Below are 20,485 nucleotides of genomic sequence, written 5' to 3'. Positions count from 1 at the left end.
GAATTTTAGTATATTAACAGATATGTGCAACTATCACCACTGTTAATTTTAGAAACTTTATGACCTCAATACAAGCTTCATACCCTTTAGCTATCACTTCTCTACTCCTTAACCCACTCTCAGCCTTAATCACCAACTAATCTTTTTGTCTCTATAAATGTCTCTATTCTGAAATTTTATTTGAATGGAGTCATATAGTATGTGGTCTTTTATGACTGGCTTCTTTCACTTAGCATAATGTTTTCAAGGTTCCTCTATGTTCTAGTGTGAATCAGTACTTCATTCCTTTGTATGGCTGAATGATATTTTATTGTATGAATATACTGCATTTTTTTCAACAAAGGGACTTAAATAAAGGCAGTGGAAACCAGTGAGCAGGGGTTAGAGCATGTATTATTAGTCCTGATAGACCTTAGGACCTGATAATTCTGGAAGCTTCTGATGAAGGGCACGTGATTTTTATATAAGATTTGCAAAACCATGTATATGGGTGGAACCCTTTGGTCTAAGTTTTCATCAGAATATAGTTTCCCAGTCTGCTGTACCAGAGAGGCTAATAATTTGCCTGCTTATCCATAGGAAATCTGCCCTGTGCATTGTTCCTGTGACCCTAAATGTCCATAAGATACCACCCTTCTTAGTCCTGTCTAATTGCTGCAATATTGGTGGGCATTTGGTCAATGATGTCCCCTTTTTCACATGTTAGTTGTGCAGGATTTCTCTGGCCTGGCTTAAGAAGATAAGCTTGAGCAATCACACTCCTTTCTTTGGAGTATAGTATTGGGAAGCTGAGAAACTGAGCCATCATTTAGGATGAAACTTAAAGGCTATAAGACAGATTTGGAGTATCAAATGTGAGAGAACATCTAAAGTTAGGAGGAAAGAAGTCAACCGAAACAGGAGAAGGAAGCAGATATTCAGAGAGGAGCAGAAACACTAAGAGAGAGAGGATCATGGGCCTCTGGAGAGAGAGCCAGAAACTGTACCTGCTTTACTTCCTGTTCCAGGTCCCACTGTGGTGATTTCTTGGAAGAGCTATGAGAGCTTGGTCTCCTTACAAAAACTTGTACCCTACCCTCCTGCTTCCTCCCCCACCTTGTTGTTTAACCAGCTTGAGTGTGTTTCTCTTCCTTGCATCCAGAGGAGCTCTGATGGACAGGCTTATATGCAGAATAGGTACAGAGTCAGGAGCTAGAAATAGAAATAGAGAAGTGTTGGGGAAGCAGATGTTCAACAGGAGGATGGACATTGGTCAGGAAGAACTGGGGTGATCTGGCAGCATAGGTTGAGTAAAGGAAGTGCTATCTGGTAACAGGGTAAAATACAGGGGCCAGAGGTACCCTCTGTCCACACCTAGATGTATGTGTGTACACATACATGTGCATGTCTGTGTATGGGAGGTGTGTGTGGGGGTGGGCACTAACAGCAAAATCTGAACCTAAATGTGAGACATGCATGTATGTACTAGAAACCAAGTGACAAAAGGGATGGTCATGCTCATCTGGCAGCATGAGTACTGCCCACCTTTCCTTCTACTGCTTCAGTCATATGGAGCTACACCTTTCATTTACTTATTGTTTTATGTTGGCAAGGACAAAACCAATTGCTTAGAAATATTTCTAGTGAGAACAGCTATTATAAAGCAAAGAAGCTTGGAAGATGGGTAAGAGAAAAGTAATAAAAACATTTTCTAGATTTTCTTCTTTAAATATGTGTCTATAGAGGTGTATATAGACTATAGTTATGAATCTACTAAAGCTTCAAAACAATAACTGCAAACTGCTCAAATAATACCTGGGAATTTTTTAATTACTTAATTTATTTTTAAGTATATTTTATTGATTATACTATTACACTTGTCCCCGTCCCCCCCTTTATCCCCCTGCACCCCCCACTCCTCCTCCCACCAGCATTCCCCTAAAATAATTCATGACCATGGGTCATACGTATAAGTTCTTTAGCTTCCCCATTTCCTATACTATCCTTAACCCCCCCCCGTCTATTTTGTACCAACTATTTATGCTTCTTATTCCCTGTACCTTTTCCTCCATTCTTTCCCTCCTCCTCCCCCTCCCAACTGATAACCCTCCCTGTGATCTCCATTTCTGTGATTCTGTTCCTGTTTCACTTGTTTGCTTAGTTTGTTTTTGTTTTTTTTAGGTTCAGCTGTTGATAGTTGTGAGTTGTCATTTTACTGTTCATAGTTTTGATCTTCTTTTTCTTAGATAAGTCCCTTTAACATTTTATTTATTTATTTATTTATTTATTTATTTATTTATTTATTTATTTATTTTAGATACTTTATTTTATGAATATTTTACAGTTTTTTTATGAAGATTTTATTTATTTTTTCTTTTTTTCAAATTTTTTAATTGATTATGCTGTTACAGTTGTTCTATTCCCCCCTTCATTCCCCTCCACCCTACCCCCCCATCCCCACCATTACCCCCCCTTTAGTTTATGACCATGTGTCTCAAGTCCTTTAGATTCTATATTTCCCATGCTATTCTTGCCCCCCCCATCTATTTTCTATCTACTGTCTATGCTACTTATTTTCTGTACCTTCTCCCCCCCTTTTCCTCCTCCCACTCCCCTGTTGCTAACCCTCCTTGAGATCTTCATTTCTATGTTTCCACTCCTGATCTAGCTGTCCTTTTAGTTTGCTTTTGTTTTAGGTGTGGTTGTTAATAACTGTGAGTTTGTTGTCCTTTCACTGTTCATGTTTCTTTAACTTCTTTTTCTTAGATAAGTCCCTTTAACATTTCATATAATAAGGGCTTGGTGATGATGAACTCCTTGAATTTGATCTTATCTGAGAAGCACTTTATCTGCCCTTCCATTCTAAATGAAAGTTTTGCTGGATAGAGCAATCTTGGTTGTAGGTCTTTGGATTTCAGGACTTGGATTATCTCTTTCCAGCCCCTTCTTGCCTGTAAGGTCTCTTTTGAGAAATGTGCTGACAGTCTGATGGGGACTCCTTTGTAGGTGACTGTCCCCTTAGCTCTTGCTGCTTCTAGGATTCTCTCCTTCATTTTAATTTTGGCTAATGTAATTATGATGTGCCTTGGTGTGTTCCTTCTTGGGTCCAACTTCTTTGGGACTCTCTGAGCTTCCTGGATTTCCTGGAAGTCTATTTCCTTTGCCAGATTGGGGAAATTCTCCTTTATTATTTGTTCAAATAAGTTTTCCACTGGTGGCTGTGCCTTTCCCCCTTCTGGTACCCCTATAATTTGGATGTTGGAGCGTTTAAAGATGTCCTGGAAGTTCCTAAGACTCTCCTCATTTCTTTGAATTCTTGCTTCCTGACTCTTTTGTGTTTGGCCATTATTTGCTTTCTTCTGGTCCACTCCATTGATTTGAGTCCCAGTTTCCTTTTCATTGCTATTGGTGTCCTGTGCAATTTCATTCATTTCAATTAGTTTCACCTTCATATATTTGTCTAATTTGTGGCTATAATCAACCAGTTCTGTGAGGCTCCTGATGACCAGTGTTTTAAACTGTGCGTCTGAGAGTTTTGCTATTTCTTCATCACTTAGATCTATGGGCTCTGGGGCTTTGAGATATTCTTGCGACATTTTTGGTCTGTTCTGGCCCTTTAAGTGTGAGAAGTGGTGCCTTGGACTCCCAGGTCGCTGGGTTGTGACCCTGTATGTGGGGGCGTGGTCAGAGCAGGGAAATGGCAGCGCCCTCCACTGTCACTTGCCTTGGGGACCCGCCGGGCCTGGTCCAACCGCCCACTCCCTCGCCTGTCTGCTTGCACACAAATGGGCGACCACAGTCAACACGCAGCACTGCTTCCCCACTGTCTCCTCCGCGGTCGCTCACTAGGTCCAACCCTGCGCCTGGATTCCGCGCCTGAGTCCTTCTGACCGAGTCCTCCTGTGCAACCCCTCACCAGCCACTGGTTTCGCCCCTTACCGGTCAGGCTGAAGAATTTGTTGTTAACGGACTTCTGAAAAGTTCAATTTTCCGTGTTCTGGCTGTGTTTTCTGTTGCTAATATTTAGTTGTCTCTAAACTTGGTTGTGTGAGAAGGCATGGCACATCCACCTATGCCTCCATCTTGGCGGAAGTCATCCCTTTAACATTTTATATAATAAGGGCTTAATGATGATGAACTCCTTGAACTTGACCTTATCTGGGAAGCACTTTATCTGCCCTTCCATTCTAAATGAAAGCTTTGCTGGGTAGAGCAATCTTGGCTGGAGGTCCTTGCCTTTCATGACTTGGAATACTTCTTTCCAGCTCCTTCTTGCCTGTAAGGTCTCTTTTAAGAAATCAGCTGACAGTCTTATGGGAACTCCTTTGTAGGTAACTGTCTCCTTTTCTCTTGCTGCTTTTAAGATTCTCTTCTTTTCTTTAATCTTGGGTACTGTCATTATGATGTATCTTAAGTGAGGTCTTCTTTGGGTCCAACTTCTTTGGGACTCTATGGTCTTCCTTGACATCCTGGAAGTCTATTTCCTTAACCAGATTGTGTAAGTTCTCCTTCATTCTTTTTCAAATAAGTTTTCAATTTCTGAATCTTCCTCTTCCCTTTCTGGCACCCCTATGATTCAGATGTTTGGATGATTAAAGTTGTCCCAGATGTTTCTAAGCCTCTTCTCATTTTTTCAAATTCTTGTTTTTTCATTCCATTCTGGTTTAATGTTTCTTTCTTCCTTCTGCTCCAAACCATTGAGTTGAGTCCCAATTTCCTTCTCTTCACTGTTGGTTCCCTGTATATTTTGCTTTATTTCACTTGCATGGCTTTCACTGTTTCCTCTATTTTGCGACCATACTCAATCATTTCTGTGTGCATCCTGATTGCCAGTGTTTTGAATGCTGCATCTGATAGGTTGATTCTCTCTTCATCACTTGTTTTTCTAGAGTTTGGATCTGCTTTTTCATTTGGGCTGTATTTCTTTGTCTTGGCACACCTGCTATGTTGTAAGGAGCAGAGCCTTAATTATTCACTAGTGTGGGGCAACCCACTTTGCTGTGTTGTGGTGCTGTATGTGGGGGAGGGGTCAGAGAGGGAACAATGGCTCTTGCTCCACTCTTGGCTGGCTTTCAGTTACTTCCCTCGCTACCTACAAGCAAATTGGGCCTTTCTGGTGCTGATTCCCAGGTAGGTGGGCTTGTGTACATTCTAGGACCCTGTTGATCTCTCCAATGAACTTTCTCGTGAGGCTGGAAGTTTCTCCCACCACTGCAATATCCACAGGTTTTTACAGTCAGAGGTTTTGAGGCTTTATTTCCCCATGCTGGAACCCTGGGTTGTGTGGTCTGTCTCACTCCCCAGTTGTTCCTCCTGGTTTATCCACACACAAATGTGGGACCACCAGACACCATCTTGACCACCTGATCCTCCAGCCACCACCTTGCCAAGAGTCCTCTCTGTCCCCCTACCTTTCTCCATCCCTCCTATCAGTCTGGATTAATGTTTCTTCTTTAACTCCTTCATTGTCAGACTGGCATACCATTCAATTTTCTGGCAGTTCTGATTGTTTTTGTTTTTAAATTTGCTGTTGTCCTTCTTTTGTTCGTGCAAGGAGGCAAAGTACATCTACCTATATACAATCTATATAATATCTATTTATATAATATCTACCTATTTGGTATATACCTATTATATACCAAAATACACCTCCAACTTGGCCAGAGGTCTAATACCTGGAAAATTTTTAGTAAACTGAAGCAGAGGTGACACCATAACCCAGTGACATTGGTTAAGTTTGAATGCTTATTTAATTGTCCCAAAGTTAGCTGAAAGCAATTCCTTGGGATTTCATGGGCAGGACATGCAGTAAAAGTCTTCTAAAATCAGTCTGGGGCACCCTCCTGCTTAGGGAGGCAGGACTTGACACCTTTTAAAGGTAAAATGCTTTTCTTTTCTTTATTTTGTAAGCACTGCATGTACATCATGGAAAAAATTAAAATGTACACAAAAGCACAAAGATTTTTAAAAAATCTGTGGTAACTGCACACCCAGATATAGCCTCTGGTCACATCAGGCTGTATGTTTATTGCAGTCTTTCTTTCTATATTCATCATTCTTCCTGGCATTTTGCCAGTGTGAAGCCAGCATGCCTATGGGCTCTGGTCACACCAGCCTTTCAGAGAGAAGCAGAAGTTGAAACAATCCTGCCACCTGCTGCCCAATCTGTTTTCCTAAGCAGGTTTTTCACTCTTTAAAGTTCTTTTTTTTTAGACTTCTTTCAATTTTAAATTTAAATTTTTTAATTGTTGTTCAAATACAGTTCTCCATTTTCACCCCACCATGACCCCCTACCACAGCCATCCCTGCCTCCCATCCTCAAAACTTCCCCCTTTAGGGTACCAGAAGGAGAAGAGGAACAGCCACAAGTGGAAAACTTATTTGAACAAATAATAAAGGAGAACTTCCACAATCTGGCAAAGGAAATAGACTTCCAGGAAGTACAGGAAGTTCAGAGTCCCAAAGAAGGTGGACCCAAGAAGGAACACACCAAGGCACATCATAATTACATTAGCCAAGATTAAAATGAAGGAGAGAATTCTAGAAGCAGCAAGAGCTAAGGGGACAGTCACCTACAAAGGAGTTCCCATCAGACTGTCAGCTGATTTCTCAAAAGAGACCTTACAGGCAAGAAGGGGCTGGAAAGAGGTATTCCAAGTCCTGAAATCCAAAGACCTACAACCAAGATTGCTCTATCCAGCAAAGCTTTCATTTAGAATGGAAGGACAGATAAAGTGCTTCTCAGATAAGATCAAATTCAAGGAGTTCATCCTCATCAAGGCCTTATTATATGAAATGTTAAAGGGACTTAGATATCTAAGAAAAAGAAGATAAAAAAGATAAACAGTGAAAGGACAGCAAACTCACAGTTATTAACCATACCTAAAACAAAATCAAACTACGAGGACAGCTAGATCAGGAGCAGAACCATAGAAATGGAGATCACATGGAGGTTTAGCAACAGGGGAGTGGGAGGAGGAGAAGGGGGGAGAAGGGGGGAGAAGGTACAGACAATAAATAGCAAAGATGGTGGGTAGAAAATATACAGGAGGGAGGGCAAGAATAGTGTGGGAAATATAGAATCTAAAGAACTTGTTACACATGGACACAAACTAAAGGGGGGGAGTGGTGGGGGTGGGGATGTGCAGGGTGGAGGATAATAAGGGGGGAATGGGACAACTGTAATAGCATAATCAGTAAAATATATTTTTTTAAAAGTTCAAAGAAAAACCAAACAAAAAAACTTCCCCCTTGGCTTTATCCATGTGTCTTTTATCCATGTTCCTTGAAGGCCCTTCCCCTGTTTACCCCTATTATCCCTCTCCCCCTTCCTCTCTGGTTACTTTCATTTTGATCTTTATTTCATTTTTTAATTTAAAATCCCTCTTGTTTATATCTGTCTAATTACGAAGGTAATGTGTGCTTCCTATAAATTTTCAAACAATAGACCTTTAATGATACCTCTATAGAATGCCAAGCATTTATTCTCCATTGAGGAACCTCCTATTTAGGCAACTTTCTTTTAGAATTTCTACTTATTCTAGAATTGTTAAGGGTTCCATGGGGTTTCTCTTTTCAAGGATTCCAAGTGGAGGGCCACACTTCCTTGATGGCCTGATCATAACATGTATTCAGGACAAAGAAGTAGGACAATGTCAAGAAACCCTGCAAATACTTTGGTGAAACTGGAACTTTCTGCTCTTTCATTAATACTGCTGGAATTGGACTCTGGCTGATGTGTATCAGTGGATTGAGTGCTGGCCTGCAAATCAAAGTGTTTCTGGTTCAATTCCCAGTCATGGCACATACCTGAGTTTTGGGCCAGGTCCCCATTCATGGGGGTATGAGAAGCAACCACACATTGATATTTCTCTCCCTTTTTCTATCCCCTCCTCTGTCTCTAAAAATAAATACATAAAATTGTTTAAAATATGTTTAAAAAATAAAAAAGTTAAGTCACTCTGGAGTCACTCTGACATAATTAACAATGCGCTTTCTCCAAAAGTAAACCAACACTACAGGCTTTCTGGAAAAGGCAGGGTGGCTATTGATTGTTGTTGTGTTTTTCTTCTACTTTATTTAATTTTGAAAAGGGCATCATGAAGACTTGCACCAAAGCAAAGAATGAGGAGGACTGAACTTAAGAAGTAGCAATGGGGCATGCAGTGTTGAATTTAAGAGGTAATCTTCAGAGTAGCATGATCAGGCATTATTGATTAATTGGTTAGTGGATATTGTCAGAAAATGAAGCAGGAAGAGTTTAGAAAATGTGTTTTCTGGTTCCTTAGCAAGAGTGCTTGAGAATATAATTATAATATTATCAAACATAAGTGGTACATGAGTAAAGTCAAGTTGTTAGGAAGGACTAGGCAAATGGCTGGAATATTCTTCTTTAAGATTAAGCATATATTTTAAAATAGTTTTATTGTTCCCACCATTTTATCTCAAAAATAAAATGACACTATTTCAAAAATAACCATTTAAATCTACGAGAAATTTCACTGAAATTATTTTGATGAACATCTATCTATAGGATTGATTTCATTAAAACTGCTAAATTCTTGAAGACCACATTTCTGTTTTTAAATGAATGAATCGACAACTAAATACCTGATTTCCTGAGTGAGAAATAGCATGGTGGAAAGTGACAGTTGCTAACTCAGGAGGTAGTATAGTATAGAGGCTAGAAGATCTGACTCCTGTGTTAAACAGATCCAAATTCAAAGCCCAGCTATTCCAAGTGGGTACATTATTTAACTTCTCTCAGCCCCATTTCCCCATATATAAATTAAATTTGATGTATTTATTGACCTTATAGAACTGTTGTGAGGATTTTATGTGATAATAATAGACTAAATTTTCTAAAATTCTTACTTCTTTGGGTAAAAAATTAAAATATTAGCATTTTTATGGTTCAACCTATACATGCAATGTACAGTGCACTTAATAAACACTAGCACTGATTATTTGAGAAATATGAATTCCAATTCCAGCTCCATGGACCAGTTGTGTGACTTTAGATAAATTATGATGGCCCTCCTCTGCATGAAAAATTTCATCAATCCATCGAGGAAATTGAACCATTCTGGAGGATCTTTAAAATTCTTTCATGTTTTCACCTTCTGTGTTTTCGCTGGAGGATTTTAATTTTCCCCAAAATAAGGTATTTATAAACTCTTTGAGAGCAGAGATCTTTGTCTCGTTCATTGCTATTTCCTCAGTGTCTAGAACAATCAGTTCCTGGCACAAAGAAAGGGCACAATTAATCATTGTGAGTAAATAAATAAATGAAGACACAGTTAAGGCCAGATGGAGGATAACCAAGTCTGATAATTCAAGTACATTTTTGCCTTTCCTCCTCCCAAGGCTATTGAGAAGAAGAGAGGTGAAATGTTTTAGATTGACTATCACCATAAGAACTAATTGGATTTATAAGATAATTATTTCATCTCCATTTCATTTTACTTGAGGAGATAGCTGGCATTGTTACTTGCACAGAAGAGTCAGGCACTCAATTTCTTTTCCAGCTCAGTAAGTATTTAAAAAGAAAACAGAAAAGGTAGAAATGATGATTGAATCACTGCATCAGAGAGGTAAAGATGGTTTGCCATAAGTCTTTTGGAAAAATGTATGGGAAAAATTTTATTATAAAGTTAAGAAAATAAATATTGTATATATGAGGGAAAGGTAGTGTTATCAAGGATCTAAATTACAGTTTAAATACAGTTTTCATAGTACTGCAATTTTGGAAAGATTTTGAAATATTTTGACAAACATCAAATTTCTACATTTCTCCTGGGTAAGAGGCTGATGGCAAAATACTGAATTCAAAATAATAAATGAGAATTCTTGTCATAGCCCAGATCCCTAAACTATTTGGGGGGTATGTTTAAGTCACTAAACTGTTACAAGAATAAATCTGACAGCTACTTAAAAATATATAACTGCTGCTTTTCTTTTAGCACAATACAAAATGTAGTCAAAAGTTTTCCAGTTGGTGGGGACTTGAGGTCAAATATAATTCACTTGGAAATCTAACAAAAAACAAATTTGTTTTGGATCTGTTATACTATAGTAGTGGACTATTTCTTTTTTTTTTTTTTTCGTAAATAAATTGATTTTTATTTTTTTATTTTTATTTTTTTTTAAATTTTATTTAGTTACTTTTCAAGTACATTTTTTCCCCTTCCCCCCCGCCCAGTCTCCCCCCTCCCTCCCATTCCCCCCCCAGTCCTCATCTCTGTGTCTTTCATACTTGTTCCTCAAAATCCCTCCCCATTTTTCCCCTTAAGTTCCCTTCCCTCTCCCCTCTGGTCGCTGCCCACTTGTTCTCTATTTCAGCGTCTTTGTTTTTATTCTGTTTGCTTGTTTGTTTTATTCTTTAGCTTCCTGTCAAAGGTGAGATCATATGGTATTTCTCCTTCAATGCCTGGACTATTTCACTCAGCATAATGCTTTCCAGTTCCATCCATGTTGTTGCAAAAGGTAGTAGCTCCTTCTTTCTCTCTGCTGCATAAAATTCCATGGTGTATATGTACCACAATTTTTGGATCCATTCATTTACTGATGGGCACCTAGGTTGCTTCCAACTCTTGGCTATTGTAAATTGTGCTGCTATGAACATTGTGGTGCATAGGTTCTTTGAAATTGATGTTTTAGGATTCTTGGGGTATAATCCTAGCAGTGGAATTGCTGGGTCAAAAGGCAGGTCGATTTTTATTCTGAGAAAATTCCATACTGTTTTCCATAATGGTTGTACCAGTCTACAATCCCACCAACAGTGAACTAAGGACCCCTTTTCCCCACAACCTCTCCAACATTTGTTGTTTGTTGCTTTGTTTATGATAGCCATCCTGACTGGTGTAAAGTGGTATCTCATTGTGGTTTTAATTTGCATCTCTCTGATAGCTAACGATACTGAGCATCTCTTCATGTGTCTCTGAATGTTCTGTATGTCCTCCTTGGAGAAGTGTTTGTTCAAGTCCTTTTCCCATTTTTTAATTGGGTTGGGTGTCTTCTTAGAGTGGAGTCGTGTAAGTTCTTTGTATATTTTGGAGATTAAACCTTTGTCTGAGGTATCATTGGCAAATATGTTTTCCCATACAGTTGGTTGTCTCCACTTTCACCACTCCTATTCAATATAGTATTAGAAGTTTTGGCCACAGCGATCAGGCAGGAAAAGGAAATAAAAGGCATCCAAATAGGAAAGGAGGAAACAAAATTGTCACTGTTTGCAGATGACATGATAGTGTACATGGAAAATCCTATAGACTCTACCCAAAAACTGCTCAAACTAATTAATGAATTTGGCAAAACAGCAGGATACAAAGTCAATATCCAGAAATCAAAGGCATTTTTGTATACAAACAATGAATCAGCAGAAGCAGAAATCAAGGACTATTTCTACTATATCTTGTTTCTTTCTATGAGCAACATGGGACAAGAAAACATTCTAAACCCAGATTGATTGAGATAAGATGTTAGAATAGTGAGGTGGGAGGAGGAGGGAGGCTGGAAAAGGACAAGGCCCTATCTATCTTCTCTCATCTCTATGACCACAATATGTAAAAATTAGATTAAAAGTAATGTCAAGATCAGCTTTGATGGGGGAGAGAACTTACAAAAGCCCAGTGTTGTTTGAGGGAGAGGGAAGGAGCTATGCTCAGGAGATTGAGATGTTGAGTTGAGTGCATATGTTGATTAGGTATATTTACATGTATCAGGATTTTGTTTTATTTTGTCTTTCAACTGCTAGATCCTTCTCCTTCATGTTACTGAAAGGTGGCCCAAGGCAACTTGCTCATTTGTTGATAAGAAAATGAAGGTTCAAGTCAGATGCTATCGGGTGCCTTCTCATCAGCCTTGCCCCTTCCACATCTTTTGTGAGAACTGAACCTTGACTGCACCAGGATCTCAAGCCAAGACCTTTTGATTAGGGAAGGTATTCCCAGCCACTGCCATTACTAGTTCAAGCCAAACATGATAGACCCATTTCTCTTGCCACATTATAGATATCCATGTGGCTTAGTTTGGGTCAATGAGACAAAGGGGAAGTCCACTGGGGCATAAAGGGCACTTCTGGCAAAGGTTTTCTTCTCTGATGGAAGGGAAAGGCGCATATAGAGAAAGTCTTTTTGGTACACCCACTTCCTGCTTTTGGAAATGGGCAGGTGATTGTGTGGTGCTTGGACCTATGGAGTACACTGCTAAGTGGGAGACATTGCTTACCCACTGAAGGTAGCAGAGGGGAAAGACAGGCAACTGGGGGCTTAAGCTGTAGTCCCTTCTCTGGAACTACCTATTTCCAAACTTTGTATTATGTGAGAAAATTAAATGTATTTATTATTTACATTTGTATTTATTATTCTACTTCTGAAATCAAAAACAACCTAACACGAGACACAAATAAACCAAATGACATGTCCAAGAACATACAGTTCATTGGTGTCAGGGCATGGGCTAGATCTGGAATAATTATTAATTTTGGAATTAAATAGATTCATGTTTGAATCATGAATTCATTCTGTGTTCTTGAACAGTTTATTTCATCTCTCTGAGCCTGTTTTTTTCTCTGTAAAATGGGGATTACACAAGCAACCACCTAATGGATTTGTTTTAAGTATTAAATGAAATCATGTAATGTAACTGAAAATCAATAAATGTTAAGTCTCTTCTGTTTCCTCATTGACATTGTATCTAGTGGAATCCTTTTTTATTTCAAAAATGCATTTACTTTAAGGCTTTAATAAAGATTCTAAAACAAATATTATATTTGTGAAAAGCATTTGAAACAGTGCAATCATTTGGCCTTGACTTTTTTTCTTTAAAACTATATTAGCAGTGCAATTTTCATGACAAAGTATTAGTTGTACATAATCTTAGAGTACATAATGGGTTTATTTTACTTTCTTATACATGTTTTTAGATATTTACATGTGCCTCATCTCTGAAAGTCCCTCAAACAGTTACTTACTTAGTATATAGCATCTAGAAGAGCTACTGCCAAAGATGGATAATTCTTGCTCTGAAAAATAATAGACTTCTTGAAATTTGATAGACCATTGTGAAAACCTTTAAGTGCTCTTTAAAATTTTATTTTTCAACACTGGCTGGTGCCATTCAGTGAATTGAGCTCTGGTCTGTGAACTGAAAGGTGTTTGATATTGAGCTCCAGTCAGGGCACATGCCTGGGTTGCAGACTAGGTCCACAATTGGGGGCACGTGAGAGTCAACCACACACTGATGTTTCTCCACCTCTCTTTCTCTCACCCTTGCCCTCTAAAAATAAATAAATAAGCACTTAAAAATTTTTTAACCAGGCCCCTTTCTTTCTTTCCTTCCTTATCTTCTGCCCCTCCCCTCTTGTCCCTGTCAATTTGTTCCTTGTTTCTTAGTTAAGGAACAAGTGTAAATGAACCATGGACATGGACAGTGGGTTGAGATTGACTGTGGGAGTGGGGGTGGGTGTGATTTGGGTGGAGGAAAGCAATGTGAGCAATGGGGGAAAATTGGGATAATTGTAATAGAAAAATAATAAATTTTTTTAAATTCAAATTAAAGTTATTTTTCAATTACAGTCAACATTCAATATTATTTTGTAATAGTTTCAGGTGTATAGCATAGTAGTTAGACAATAATATACTTTATAAAGTGTTTTCCCCAATATATTTAGTGACCACCTGGCAGCATACATCATTATCACAAAATTATTTACTATATTCCTATGCTGTACTTTATATTACTATGACTATTTGATAACTGCCAATATGTATTTCTTAATGCTTTGACCTCTTTCACACAGTCCCCCACCTTTCTCATCTGGCAAATCCAAGTATGTTGCCTATGTCTATGAATCTGTTTGAATTTTGTTTGCTCATTAATTCTGCTCTTTAGATTCCACATACAAGTGAAATCATATAGTATTTGTTTTCCTCTAAACGACTAATTTCACTGACCATAATACCCTCAAGGTCCAAGCCATGCTATCACAAGTGGCAAATTATACTCTTTTTAAAAAATATATTTAATTGATTATGCTATTATGGTTATACCATTTTTCTCCTCTTTATCCCCCCTCTGCCCCACACCACACACCTTGCCTTCTAGCATTCCTGCTCTTTAGTCTGTGTCCATGGGTTGTACATATAGGTTCTTTGGCTTCTCTGTTTCCTCTATCATTCTTAACCTCTCCATGTCTATTTTATGCCTACCAATTATGCTTCTTATCCCCTATGCCTTCCCCCATTATTCCCCTCCCCCTCCCCACTGAAAACCCTCCATGTGTTCTCCATTTCTCTGGTTCTGTTACTGTTCTTGTTGTTTGGTTAAGGTTTTTTTGTTTGTTTTTTAGGTTCAGTTGTTGAAAGTTGTGTTTGTTGTCATTTTACTGTTCATAGTTTCTGATCTTCTATTTCTTAGATAAGTCCCTTGAATACTTCATATAATAAGGGCTTGGTAATGATGAACTCATTTAACTTGACCTTATCTGGGAAGCACTTTATCTGGCCTTCCATTCTAAGTGATAACTTTGCTGGATAGAGTAATCTTGGATGTAGGTCCTTGCCTTTCATGACTTTGAATACTTCTTTCCAGCCCCTTCTTGCCTATAAGATTTATTTTGAGAAATTAGCTGATAGTCTTATGGGAATTGCTTTGCAGGTAACTCTCCCTTTCCTCTTTCTGCTTTTAAGATCTTTCTCCTTATCTTTAATCTTGAGTAAATTAATGAGATGCACCTTGCTGTGTCCCTTCTTGGGTACAATTTCTTTGGAACTCTCTGGGCTTCCTGGACTTCCTGGAAGTTTATTTCCTTCACCAGATTGAGGAAATTTTCCTTCATTTCTTGTTCAAATAAGTTTTCAATTTCTTATTCTTGTTCTCCTTCAGGCACCCCTATGATTCTGATATTATAGTGATTAAAGTTGTCCCATAGGTTTCTAAGCCCCTTCTCATTTTTTTTTGAATTCTTATTTCTCCATTCCATTCCAGTTGGACATTTATTTCTTCCTTTTGTTCCAAATAATTAATCTGGGTCCTGGTTTCTTTCCCTTCACCATTGGTTCCCCATACATTTTTCACATATTTCACTTTGGGTATTCTTCATTTCTTCCTTCATTTTGTGACCAAGCTCAATCAGTTCTGTGAGCATCCTGATTACCAATGTTTTGAACTCTGCAACAGATAAGTTGTCTATCTCCTCATTGTTTAGCTCTTGTTCTGGAGTTTTGATTTATTCTTTCATTTGGGCCATATTTCTTTGTCTTGGTGCACCTATTATGCTGTAAGGGGAGGGAGCCTTAGACATTCACCAGGGTGGGGCAACCTGCTGTGCTGCATTGTGGTACTGTGTGTAGGGGAAGGGTCAGAAAGGGAACAATGCTGCTCACCTGCTCCACTCTAGTTCTACTTTCCAATAAAGTCTCATGTGAGAATTGGAGTTTCCCCCACCATGGCAACCCTTGAAGTATTTTACAGCTAACTTTGAGTCTAGTTTCTTGTTCAGCCAGCTTTGCCTCACCCGTGTGGTCTACCACCTTGCCAAGTGACCTCTTTGCTCAGCTGCCCATCTCCTGTCTCCACCCCTCCTACCAGTCTGGGTGAATGTTTCCTTAACTCCTTGGTTGTCAGAGTTCCATGCAGTTTTATTTTCTGGCACTTCTGTTTGTTTACTGTTTTTAAATTGGTTGTTGTCCTTCTTTTGATTGTATGAGGAAGCAAAGCATTTCTACATATGCTTCCATCTTGGCTGGAACTCAAATTTCATTCTTTTTATGACTGAGTAACATTCCATTGTATATATGATTCATGTAATATTAAAAATAGAAACATCTATTGAAGAAGATACAAGATACAAGAATTATTTTACAAAAGACAATGATTCCTCAGTCCCCTTCAAAGTTATGACCTTCCCGAGGAAATCTGGTTCACTGGTAATTGTTTGAATCAAGTCATTAGCAACTGCAGCATGGTGTTCCTTCTCTTCTGGCAACAAGGAGCTGGGAAACAAATTTTGCCATGACACATTTCATGTGAAGATTTGCATCAAAATCTGGGACACAGTAGTTTTTGGAATCCCCAGATCAGCTTCTAGTTCTTGCACTGTAAATCACTGATCTTTATTGATTGCAATCTCTACACTTTCAACATTCTCAGGTGTTCTGCTTGTTGCAGCCCTTCCAGAACAAGGATCTCTTTGAACAGATTCTCAACCATATTTGGAGCATTTTGCCACACTTTAATTTGTGCTGTACTCATTGCATCATCCCCAAAAGCTTTCTGAATCATCCAAATAGTTTCCACAGAGGAATGTTCAAGTCTGATGCAAAACTTTGCATCAAACAACAAGTTTGTTGTTCTACTTGCTCAGTCATTTTGAATGTAACAGTCACACAGTACTGTTGCCATGCTCACTCAATGGCATCTATTGCCCCCACTGACTAGTACAATGAAGTCATCCTTGTTCATGCATGCGAATTGGAATCCACTCTCCTTGGTTGCCAGATTACATCAATGTCATACAAACCATTCTTGTTATATTAACAATGGCTGGACTTTCCCTGAACAGACCTCATGTGTATATCTCTTTTTTTCCCTTTTTAATTTTAATTTTTTATTGAATTAATTGGGATGACATTGGTTAATAAAAGTATATAGGTTTCAGATGTACTGTCCTGTAATATATCATCTGTATACTGTACTGTGTGTTCACCAACCCAAATCATTTCTCTTTCCATCACCACTTAGACTCTTTTACCTCCCCCACCCATATGTCCCTTTAATAATGGTGATAGTGTTGCCTGTCTGCGAGGGATTTTTCTGGTTTTTGTTTTGTCTTAATCCTTTAACCTTTTTCACCCAGCCTCCTGCCCTGACCTGCAATTCAACTTCTGGGAACTTATCAAAGAAAACTGAAAAACTAACTTGAAAGAATATATGAACCATAATGTTCATTGCATCATCATTTACAATAGCCAAGATCTAGAAGCAGCCTAAGTACCCATCTGTGGATGAGTAAGTAAAAAAGCTGTGGGACATTTATACTAGGCCATAAGAAAGGGAGAAATCTTACCTTTTGCAACAGCATGATTGGACCTGGAGAGTATTATGTTAAGTGACATAAGCCAGTCAGAGAAAGACAAATACCATATGATTTCACTTATATATGGAATCTAATCAACAAAATAAACTAACAAACGAAATAGAAACAAACTTATACTTATCCTTTTTATTTTAAAATTTTTGTTCAATTATAGTTTACATCCAATATTATTTAGTGTCAGTTTTAGCTGTACTAATGGTAAGATGAAAATATACTTTACAAAGTGTTTCTCCTGATATTTCCAGTACCTACCTGGCACCTTACAAAGTTATTACAATATTATTGAGCATATTTCCTATGCTATAATTTATATCCCCATTACCATTTTGTAACTACCAAAATGTTCTGAATCCCACTCCCCCTTCCCTCTGGTAACCATCTGTGTCTGAGTGTGTTTTTCTTTTGTTTGTTTATTTTTGATCTTTATATTCCATATATAAGTGAAATCATATGGTATTTTTCTTTCTCTGACTGACTTATTTCAGTTATCATAATACCATCTAGGTCCATTAATGATGTTGCAAATGGTAAGATTTTATTATGTTTATGGCTAATATTCCCTTGTATATATATCCCACTACATATTAATTGATTTTCTGACATTGTACCAACCTTGCATACCCAGAAAAAATCCCACTTTTTTATATATTGCTGATTTTCATTTGCTAATATTTTGCTGAAGACTTTTACATCTATGTTTATCAGAGATATAAATTTTCTTGTAATGTCTTTGTCTGGTTTTGGAATCAGAACATTGCAAGCCTTGTAAAATGTTCTTGTGAATGCCCCCTTCCTTAAATGTTCTGAAATAGTTTTATAAGAATAGGTGTTAAAAAAAAGAACAGGTGTTAATTCTTATTTGAATATTTGGTAAAATTCCCTTGTGAAGCCATCCAGTTCAGGATTTTTTTTTTTTAGTTTTTTTACTACTGATTTTATTTCACTGGTAGTAATCAGTTTGTTAATATTTTGTTTCTTCTTGATTCTGTCTTGAAAAATTGTATTTTTCTAGGAATATATCCATTTCTTCCTGTTGTTCAATTTGTTGGTATGTAGTTGTTCATAATATTTTCTTATAATCCTTTGTAGTTCTGTGATGACAGTTGTCAATTCTCTTTCATTTCTGACTTATTTATTTGGGTTCTCTGTTTTTCTTTTTTCTTTAAGAGTCTGGTTAAGCCCTGGCTGGTGTAGTTTAGTGGATTGAGCATGAGCTGTGAACCAAAGGGTCACTGGTTCAATTCCCAGTCAGGGCACATGTCTGGCTTGTGGACTGGGTCCCCATTGGGGGCCACGTGAAAGGCAACCTCACATTGATGTTTATCTCTCTCTTTCTCCCTGCTTTCCCCTCTCTCTAAAAATAAATAAATACAATCTTTATAAAAGAGAGTGTGGTTAAAATTTTATCGATCTTGTCTATGCTTCCAAAGAACCAGCTGCTGGTTTGTTATCTTCTATATTGTATTTTTAGACTCTACCTCATTCATTTCTGCTGTGATCTTGATTATTTCCTTTTTCTAGTTATTGTAGATGTAAGGTTAGGTTGTTTATTTGAGATTCTTCTTGTTTCTTGAAGTAGGCCATTATTGCCATGAATGTCTCTGTTAAGACTGCTTTTGGCTCTGCCCCATAGATTTTTGGGTTGTATTCCCGTTTTAACTTTTCATAAGGTATCTTTTGATTTCTTCCTTAATCTTAGTGTTAACCTATTTATTGTTTAGTAACATGTTATTTAGCTTCCACATGTCTGTGTGTTTTATAGTTTTTTTCCTTGCAATTGATTTGTAGTATCATACCATTGTGGTCAGTAAAGATGCTTAATGTGATTTCAATCTTATTAAATTTATTGAGACTTATTTTGTGGCCTAACATGTGGTCTTTCCTAGAAAATGTTTTATGTATGCTTGAAAAGAATGTGTATTTTGATGCTTTGGAGTAAAATATTCTAAAAATATCAATAAATTCATCTGGTCGAATGTGTCCTTTAAGGCCACTGTTTCTTTGTTGATTATCTGTCTGGAAGATCTACCTGGTGATGTCGATGGAGTGTTAAATTCTCCTACTATGACTGTATTACTGTCATTCTCTCTATATCCATCAATATTTGCTATTTTTTTAGGTGTTACTGTGATGAGTGTATAAAGGTTTACAAGGGTTATATCCTCTTATTGGAGCAGTCCCTCTATTATGTAGTGTCCTTCTTTGTATTTTATTATAGGCTTTGTTTTAAACTATTTTTTTCTGCTATAAGTATTGCTACCACAGGGTTTTTTTATTTTTTAAATATTTTATTTATTTATTATTTATTTTAGAGAGATGGAGAGAAAGAGAGAGGGAGAGGGAGAGAAAAAACAATGTGTGGTTGCCTCTCATGTGCTCTCAACTGGGGACCTGGACTGCTACCCAGGCATGTGCCCTGACTGGGACTCAAACCAGTGACCTTCTGGTTCACAGGTCACTCACTGGTTCACAGGCTGGTGCTGAATCCACTGAGCCACACCAGCCAGGTCAGGGTTTTGTTTTCATTTCCATTTGCATAAAATATATTTTCTATCCCTTTAGTATTAATCTGTATTAGTTTTTAGATCTAAAGTGGGACTATTGTAGACAGCATATACATCATTCTTGTTTTCATTTTCATTCAGCTGCCCTGTGTCTTTTGATTGGAGCATTTAATCCATTAATATTTAAAGTGATTATTAATAGGTACATAGTAATTGCTATTTTATTAATCATGTTTATGTTCCCCTTTTCCTTCTTTTTTTTTAAAAGAAGTTCCTTTAACATTTCTTATAATACTGGATTGGTGGTGATGAACTCTTTTAGCTTTTTTTTTTTTTGCCTCAGAAACTCCTTACTTCTTCAAATTTAACTGAGAGCTTTGTTGGACAGTGTAGTTTGGGTTGTAGGTCTTCAGTTTTCATCACTTCCAATATTTCTTGTCAATCCCTTGTGGTCTGCAATGTTTCCATTGGGAAATCTGCTAAGAGTCTTATGGGAGCTCCCTTGTAGGTAACTAACTGTCTTTCTCTTGCTGCTTTAAGATTCTCTCTTTGCCTTTAACTGTTGCCATTTTAATTATGATGTGTCTCGGTGCAGGCCTCTTTGTGTTTATCTTGTTTGGAATGTTCTGCAAATGTTGGACTTGTTTATCTTTTTTTTCACCAGGTTAGGAAATTTTTTCATCATTATTTCTTTAAATAGGTTCTCAACCTCTTGCTTTCTCTTTTCTCCTTCTGGTACCTCTATGATGCAGATGTTGTTATGCTTGATTTTGTTCCCAAGATCTCTTTTTTCATGTCTAATTTTTATTCTAGAATATAAACCTATTTTTAATTATAGTTGACGTACAATATTATATTAGTTTCAGGTATATAACACAGTGAGATTTCACATTTACATACCTTA

This window comes from Artibeus jamaicensis, unplaced genomic scaffold (assembly GCF_021234435.1).
Source record: "Artibeus jamaicensis isolate MK-2021 breed Jamaican fruit bat unplaced genomic scaffold, CSHL_Jam_final contig_240, whole genome shotgun sequence".
In the NCBI taxonomy this organism is placed as follows: Eukaryota; Metazoa; Chordata; class Mammalia; order Chiroptera; family Phyllostomidae; genus Artibeus; species Artibeus jamaicensis.
This window is presented reverse-complemented; position numbering follows the sequence as displayed.